The sequence below is a fragment of the Astatotilapia calliptera genome, chromosome 14 (genome assembly GCF_964374335.1).
Source record: "Astatotilapia calliptera chromosome 14, fAstCal68.1, whole genome shotgun sequence".
In the NCBI taxonomy this organism is placed as follows: domain Eukaryota; kingdom Metazoa; phylum Chordata; class Actinopteri; order Cichliformes; family Cichlidae; genus Astatotilapia; species Astatotilapia calliptera.
Genome location: NC_137435.1, coordinates 11,541,604 through 11,549,810, shown reverse-complemented (window position 1 = coordinate 11,549,810; position 8,207 = coordinate 11,541,604). Strand labels below are relative to the sequence as shown.

At 39.7% G+C, this 8,207-nt stretch overlaps 1 long non-coding RNA gene across 1 annotated transcript; it reads left to right on the top strand.

Annotated features, from left to right (window-relative positions):
• Positions 1–363: 363 nt before the first annotated feature.
• Positions 364–3,341, top strand: LOC145420137 (uncharacterized). The gene is made up of 2 exons (XR_013901434.1): positions 364–535; positions 1,645–3,341. It is a non-coding gene; the product is annotated as an uncharacterized LOC145420137 (long non-coding RNA).
• Positions 3,342–8,207: the final 4,866 nt, after the last annotated feature.

Below are 8,207 nucleotides of genomic sequence, written 5' to 3'. Positions count from 1 at the left end.
ACTAATCGCTCCACATGTGGCCAACGCCTGGTATGCCAGATTATAGTCAAACCCTGAAGAGAGGTACAAGAGTGAGTTTCTACAACAATCTTTGGAGGCTCTGTCATGGTTTGGGTCAGCATTTCAGCCAGGAGTGTTTGGAATCTTGTCAAAATTGATCAAGTATGAACACAGAAATGTGTAATGCTATCTAGGAAATATCTGATTGTCTTAGAGAATTCAGGCTACTCATGTGCCAAATAAAACAAAGGAGGCGTGGCTCAAGACCCATACAATACTTGGTTCTCAGATACAATTCCCTGCATAGAGTAGAACAGAAAAGAAATCTGAGAGGAGTTTAATGAATAATAACTTCAGTGTTTGTGTCTTTCCCACATTTTTCAATCATAGATTAATTTTACTCTCCTGGGATGAATAGTCACACTTATGTCAAACAAGTGGGATGTTAAAGGTCCTGAGATGTGTCAGCGTGTCAGCTGAGAACTGGACTGCTATTTCTGAAACTCTGCAGCTGCGAAAGAAAAGTGGCAAGAAGGTAAGTTAATGATTTGTGTCAACTATATTTGCTTCACAGGAATGTGACACCAGACACACAAGCAAAAAGTTGACCCATGAACTCTCTGACTCTGGTTAAAAAAGACATTCCACACAGGTGTGTGCCAGAACAACAGACTTGTCTCTGCTCTAGATGTTTCCACACATATTTCTGATACAAAAAGGGGAAATACTTGAATACAATAAATGTCAGGAGATAAAGGAAACTGTACAAATACAATGCTTGCTTTTAACATTGAAGAGGATTAACGCTCAGCTGTTATCAAGTGCCTCCAGCAACCTCCAGGCTTTCTGTTTGTCTCCTCACCAGTTTGGCTCTCCTTTTGATCCACAGAAACAGAGCTCATGAAGCTCTTGCTCCCTTTTTCATACACTGGCAGTAAAAAAAAAAAAAAAGACAGCATTAGCTTTTTATTTCAGTGTCCAGTTCTCTTTTCAGGAGAAGAAGGCCTGTCGCAAATAGATTTAACCCTCTCAGGCTCAAATTAAACTTTTTGTTGCTAATGCACAACCAAGTCCTGCAGTGGTACTTCTGAGTAAAAAAAACCTCATAAATTATGTATGTGGGGTAATCAGGTTGTTAGTTTTTAACTGTTGCAAATCGGCAACGCCTGCCTTGAGAGGGTTAATTACATCCTGAACTAAATGCAAACAAGAAAATGTTTGAAACTGAAAGCAGACATTTGGTGCACATACAGTATTACATCAATAATGAAGTTCAGCTGGCTTATATTGCCAATTAAATGAACATAAGTTTAAATTTATTTATGACAAATTAAATTTATGTCATTATTTGTTTTTGGTTTTTTAGGTCTTCATTGTTGCAAAATATAGAACTACATATGGATAAAACAGCAAGCTGCAATCAAACCTCTTTTCCCTCCCTCTTTTTAGTGACTGCAAAAGGGCTAAAAAGTCCACTAATGTGTTTAGACAAGGGGATTACATCTACATTTTCTATCAGTATTCAATAATCTTACAAGCTCTTTGGTTTACCAGCTGACTAAGACATTGTAAAATCTAACTTTAACCTCAGACTATTTGCCTTTTATCCTGACACTTAGATGCAATATCTCTCTTTTGCTTTAGGTTGAAGATGACCACCTGCAGCAGAACAGAAAGTCTGGCAGCACCTGTCTCTGCTGCTGAGCAGGGGGATCTCGACCCGCAGACCACCAAGGCTGCTAGATGTTAGCCGAGATTACAGTACATTCTTCGTCTACTTATAAATCTTCCCAATTGCTACATCTTACAATTTTTCATAGTTTCTGAAAAGTAACTCTGTCACGTCATTGTCAGTTACGTCTATGGATTGTTGTAAAGTTCTGCAGAGTTTCTGTAGTTAAGAATCATGCTACAGTGTCCTGGCAGGTCCATAAGGATTCTCAGAGTCAAAGACATATGTGTATGTTTATTTTAAGTGACTTGAAGACTTCACAGCTCCCAAACAATTGAAGTCAGGCAATAATCGCTTTCCTGTATGTTTGCAAGGCATATACCTGTCATGGCTGGGGCGACAGTCGTGTGAAGGGTGAGAAAGGAGGATCCAATAGCAGACAATGGCGGAGGTGCAAGTGGGTTTATTTACAGTGCACAAAACCAAGGTGTGAGCAGAACCGAACATAAACCTAAACTGGGAAAACTAATGCAAAAGGGAGGACATGAAACGAGGAGCAGAGCGACACTAAGAAACATGGAATAATGCTGACTACATGGAATTAAACAGACAACACGACAGAGAGCACAGGAAAACACAGGGCTTAAATACACGGGGAGTAATCAGGGAATGGGCCACAGGAGGGAGACACAGCTGGGAGCAATTAGGCTAACGAGACAGGGGAGAGGTAAAACTGAACACACTGACATGAGACAAGAACTTTCAGAATAAAACAGGAAACTAACAGACACAGAGAACCAGACAGGACACTGAACTTGACAGGCAGACTCATGAGCAGACACAATAACACCATGGACAGACAGAGGGAACACAGGCCTCATCCAGGCCTCAGTCGTCAGCTTCACCACCAACACCATCATCTAGACTCCAGGGAGTCTTTTCTTATATATTATCATCGGAGTCTAATCATCAATTACATTATTTTTCTATATCAATAAATCATGCTTAATTCTTCCAAACTATTTTTTTCTCATTGAACTTACATTGTTTATTCCGCTGTTTATTTTTTCCATCATTTTTTTTTTACTTTGTTGATACTACAGAGCAAGAATGGGCTTCTCATGTTATGCTTTAGAGTTGTCATCTTCATTTGGTGTGATCTAACCACCGGTGGCTATTAGATGGTGCAGCACCAAAAACTGCAAAACATCAATTGGACATTGGTGCAGTGGTTAGCCTGATTCTTGGTTTGACCCAAAACTAGTAGATAATATAGAAGTAGAAGCTTCAACATTAGCATTTTGGCTAATGCTTGTAAGCCTGGTTAACATTAATAAACTGTGGGAGTAAGCCATACATCATCATATTATTCATTAGTAATTCGGAAATACAGAAAAAAAAATGCTATAATTTCTCTAATTTCAGGTTACTTGTCAGTGAACCTGTTGGCCAGCTAAAAGTGTGTGATATATATTAGCTAGCTAACTAGACAGCCTTCAGTTAATACATTTTTCTTTTGGGAGATATTTTGGATTTTTCCAGTTTAGTTAAGAATAGTGAGTTATTCTCTAAAAAGTAAGTTCCACTATGCTTTCTTGTCATCATCTTTTTGTAAATGCAATGCTCTTTAGGACCATATTATGTTAATAAAATATTACTTGCTACTGATTAATAATTTTATTTTTAATCTTAGTTCTTCAGAGAAAATAGGTGCTGTGGCTGTTGAGCACACCAGCAGGCAACAATGTCAGTTACAGTCAACCATCAATACAATTTTCTCTGCATTGCTTAACTTCTTTCTGATAACTCGTCCATGTGCTGAAGCAGTTGAAGAACTCTCGAGCTTTTCCTCTTTCTGCTATAGCAAAACCTGCAATCCATCACCAACTTCCTGTTTGTGCAGAGGCTCAGTTTACATGCTTCCTGTATATGCCAGAGGACTTCCCTCACGACACTCTGGATGCACCGACTCTTTCAACAGCCTGCTTATCTCCGAGGCACAGAGTGACACAAATACAGGCTTAAGATTCCCTGGTGACAGATGCACACACCTCAAAAGAAAGGCATCTTTACAAAAAAAAATTCCATGAATAAATAAATGAGTACTGGTTCAAATACAGGGCAGTCTTCATTATCCAGCACATATTTCTGATACATTTTAAAGTCATGAAATAGTTTTTGAATGAGAGTTTGCCTTTTTTCAAGTGAAAATCTGTGACAGGGGCTTTGACAGATTCTCTGGTTCAGTCAAATGTTTATTCAAATGATTTCCAGAAAAAATATCATCTTCTATTTGGGCTGAATACAGAAAGTAAGGCTGCCAGTGCTATGGATGAATCATAATATTTGATTGCTACTATTTTGCCCACTTATTCTTTTCCATTTTGAAAGCACCATTGACACTTTACCTTGGTGTTGACAGAACCTTTCCGGTTTGGGCTCTTGTTTACTTCTCTCACTGATCTCTTGCCATCATTGGGATCTGCCAGGAAAAGCTACAGACACCTCCACCACAGCAAACTCTGTCAGGCAGTCTCAGTGAGAACAAAGAGAGAAGAAAGTATGCCAAAAGTTAGTGTGTGGTATAAAAGTGCTGATCTTGTGTGTTAATCAGGGGGAAGAAGTGCTGAGATTGCTCATAATGCCTAATGGTTCAAATCAGCCTTAGGATGTATGGTAGTGGGTTATAAATACCACAGCTGCTAAGATGATGCAACTAAAGTGCTACTTGTGACTGTAAAGTTTTGAGACTCTTGTGCAGGCAGACCCAGCTGGTTATCGACTGATAGCAAGGTAACGCTCCCTCTGGTCTTTAATGGTACAATGTTTAATTCATAGACAGGCCACGACTCCCGCCAATGCTTTCATGCTCAGGTTAAATGTATCTGAGAAAAAAAAGCAACTGCCTTACTACATGCTAAAATGTGTCTACCTTAATTATTTAGGACTGCACACAATGACAAGACTGTAGAGCAAAAAAGTCAAGTTAGAGAAAAAAAACTCTTAAGTTGATAGCATTATGGTAGCAGGGGTTTTTATGTGTGTGTGTGTGTGTGTGTGTGTGTGCTGTCCATGAGCAGTGATGTTATTCAGCTGGTGCACTTGGCCTAAGAGCATGTGAAGTGGTGCTTCACACAGAGAGGTGATCTGCCAGATGTAAGTCTTCATAAAATTCACAGTGCATTTGCCACTGTAGTCATTCAGGCAGGGGCATCCTCAGCAAGGACATCACTAGACTAAACTGGAGTAACATGAAACTAACATTACATTTTGGAAATTTAATTGCATTTCTGGTAATTTGGGCAACTTGGAGGCAGAAAACAAATAAAACAACTATTATCCCTCAAATATTATCTTAACCTCACCCAACAGCTCCACCTAGGCACAGGGTTATTCTTCTTTAGTCACATGCAGTCTTTGGGGATGCAAAATTGGTTAAAAAAAAGAAAAAAGAAAAAAGGAAAAAAAAGTGACCGTCAGTGGATCATCACAGTGACCCATTTAGAGCAACTGTGGGGATCCCTACATTGGACAGCTGAAAGAAAAAGAAGATAACCAAGGTATGCAGAAGAGAATGTCTGAGCTCAGCAACAGAAAATCAAACCAGATGCCACTCCTGTCAGCTAGGAATGGGAATCTAAGGCTACGGTTTGCAAGGACTCAGCATAATTAGACAACAGAAGACTGGAAAACATTGTCTGTTCTCATGAGCCTTGATTTCTGCTTCAATATTTGGATAGCAGGGTGAGAATTCAGGGTGGTATAAACAACACAAAACCATGGATCCTTCCTGCCTTGTATCAACGGTTCAGGCTGCAGGTGGTGATGTAATGGTGTGGGGAAAATTGTCTTTGGCGTCCACAGTACCAACTGAGCATTACTTAAACATTGTAGCCTACCAGAATATTGTCATTGAGCATGTCCATCCCTTTATGGCCAAAGTCTACCCACCTTCTGTCGACTGCTTCCAGTCGAATGCACCATGTCCCAAAGCTCAAATCAACTCTGTTCCTTAAATCTGACGAGTTAATTGCGCTGAGATGTCCTCCACAGTTTTCAAATCTCAAACTAATAGAGCACCTTTGTGAACACATTTGGCACCCCCACAGCAACAGTGTGATGCTATCATGTCAATTTTTACCAAATTCTCCAGCCCAGTATACCAAGATGTAATTAATAAAGTGGCAGATGTTGTGATTTATTTTTATTGAATGCTTGATCTAAATTTGGAACTGTCATCCCATTTATAGTAAAATAGACATGAAAACGTGATCTGCTTTAAGGTGAAACGCCGTTGTACTTGATAAGTTGCTCATATTTGCCATTCTGTTTCTCACCCCTCATTTCTTCTATTTGTGTTTCTCTGGTGGATACATTTTAATTTTAATATATTTTTTAATAGCCAAAACAACTGAATACTGATCAGCTCTGCCCTCTTGTCCAAATACAGCCCATTCCAGTGTTACGGTTTGCAGAGAGGACCTAAATGCAGGATTCCAGGTAGGCTGGAAAAGTTTGCAATGGAATCGGGACACACACTTTTAAAGGATCGTAAGGTAAAACCAGAGCCTTTGAAATGGTACACAGTGGCTGCATTCATCTGGACATAAGTCCATATTAAACGTGTCTTTTCTGTTTCTTTCAATTTGATTGATGTTTCCAAAGAGCTGTTGACAGGTTAACAGAGATGTGACTGAACAGCATTGAAAGATGAAAAAAATAAAAACCTCAAAACAAGTAGCTAAAATGGGCTAAAAACCTAAAGTGGCATGCATTATTGTGTAACAATTCTATGTTAAATTTCAGAGGGGGAAAAGCTGCCTAATTGATTAACAACAGTGTAATTTTTAATAAATACTCTCATTATTTTCAACATGAACTTTTTAGATGAACATATAGCAGATACTTTATGACCCTGCAGTTCCCCATTATGTCCAGGATTACCTGGAATCAAGTTCATTTCAAAATTGCAGGTGGGGATTATGAGATCAAGGCATTATCTCCTCAATCCCAACTCTGATGTTCAGTGTTTAACCTGCAGATTATAGGGACACAAGGTTAGTGTGAAGTGTATTCATCTTAGGTCAGCAGCCATGGGACCAGCAGTTTATAAATCTAATTTGCATCTGACATGTGATGTGGTTTCCTCAGGGAGAAATAAATCTGTCCTGAGTGAGACAGATGAAGACGTGAGGTACTCCCCATTTTGGGTGAGGAAGTTGTGTAAGACATATGGCTGTTTCCCCTGATGAAAGACCTTTTTCTTATGTTGTCAAACTGCAGCACAGCAGCAGCAGGGTGAAACCCCCACCTTGCAAGAATCCAGCAGAGATCAAAGGTCACTGCCCTTCCTGCCAGTCAAAGCAGAGGAGTGCTAACAGAGGACTGGGTCCATCTGTAGGCTGAAATCGAACCACTAGCTTATACTCCTCCTGCTACATCTCTTGTTTCTATTGTTTAAACAAAGCTGCTTATTTAGAGTGGGGGGACTTACTATAATATTTCTGCCCTGCTTTTCTTGCTTTGTTGCAGAGACGTTTTGTGTTATAAGAGGGGGACGGACTTAGTGACTTTCTTCTACCTATCATCTATCTTTATTTCCTCTGTCGCCATAGAGCTCATAAAGACAGTTCATGACCCTCCCTTTGACTTCAGCTCCTTCATCTTCAGTTGTCTCGATAGGCTCAGCTGGCAGATTTATACCCACTCAAAGCCATTGTGTGCTTATCGCCCTAATTTCTCACCGCTTTTTGACATATTACATGCTGGTTTGATCAGGATGTGAAGGCATCCCTCTCACTACTTTAGAGAGATATAGTAGATTTCCTGTTTGAGTGGGAGAGGGTGTCCTCTTCCTTTGTGGCTGTAAGATGTATCTGTTCTTATTTCTAATAACATTAGAAACCGTATGAAACAGTTGCTAAATGCATTAGGGATATCCATCCAGAGATTTCACCTAATCACACAAATACTCTTTTTTTCACACACACCATTTTGTTAATGTGCGTTAGGGTGGCTCTTTGTAAGGTTACCAGGTAGAGTAAATGCATTACGCCATGGATCATTATGAGGCCATAACTTTGAAGGTTGGCTGAATTTATTCTAACTGGAGTCCACCGATGCGAAGCTAAAAGAGAAAAAACAAATTGATGAGATGAGGTAGAAAGACAACAAGAAAACAAAAAACACTTATCCATATTTATGAATAAGAGTAATCCCAGCTGTAACTGCAAAGAAAAGGGTATTCCCAAACGTTAAAGCAGAAATAAAAATCTTTGTCTGTTGCTAATTTCACCCTTTATAAGAACTGCATAGGAATTAAGGGTCAAGTGAAGAAGGTCTCCCTCCTGTGCACCACTTCCTGGTTACCGAGTGTGTGTATTTAGTGTCCGTGTCTGCTCCTGCTCGTTGTCGTGTCGTACCCTCACCAAGCGGTGTGCTCTGTCTCCCTTGCCGGTTTAGCTTATGTTTGTATCTTTCGGTTTAGTTCAGTTTGTGTCCAGCAATAAAGCTGTTAAAGCTCACACCTGCCCTT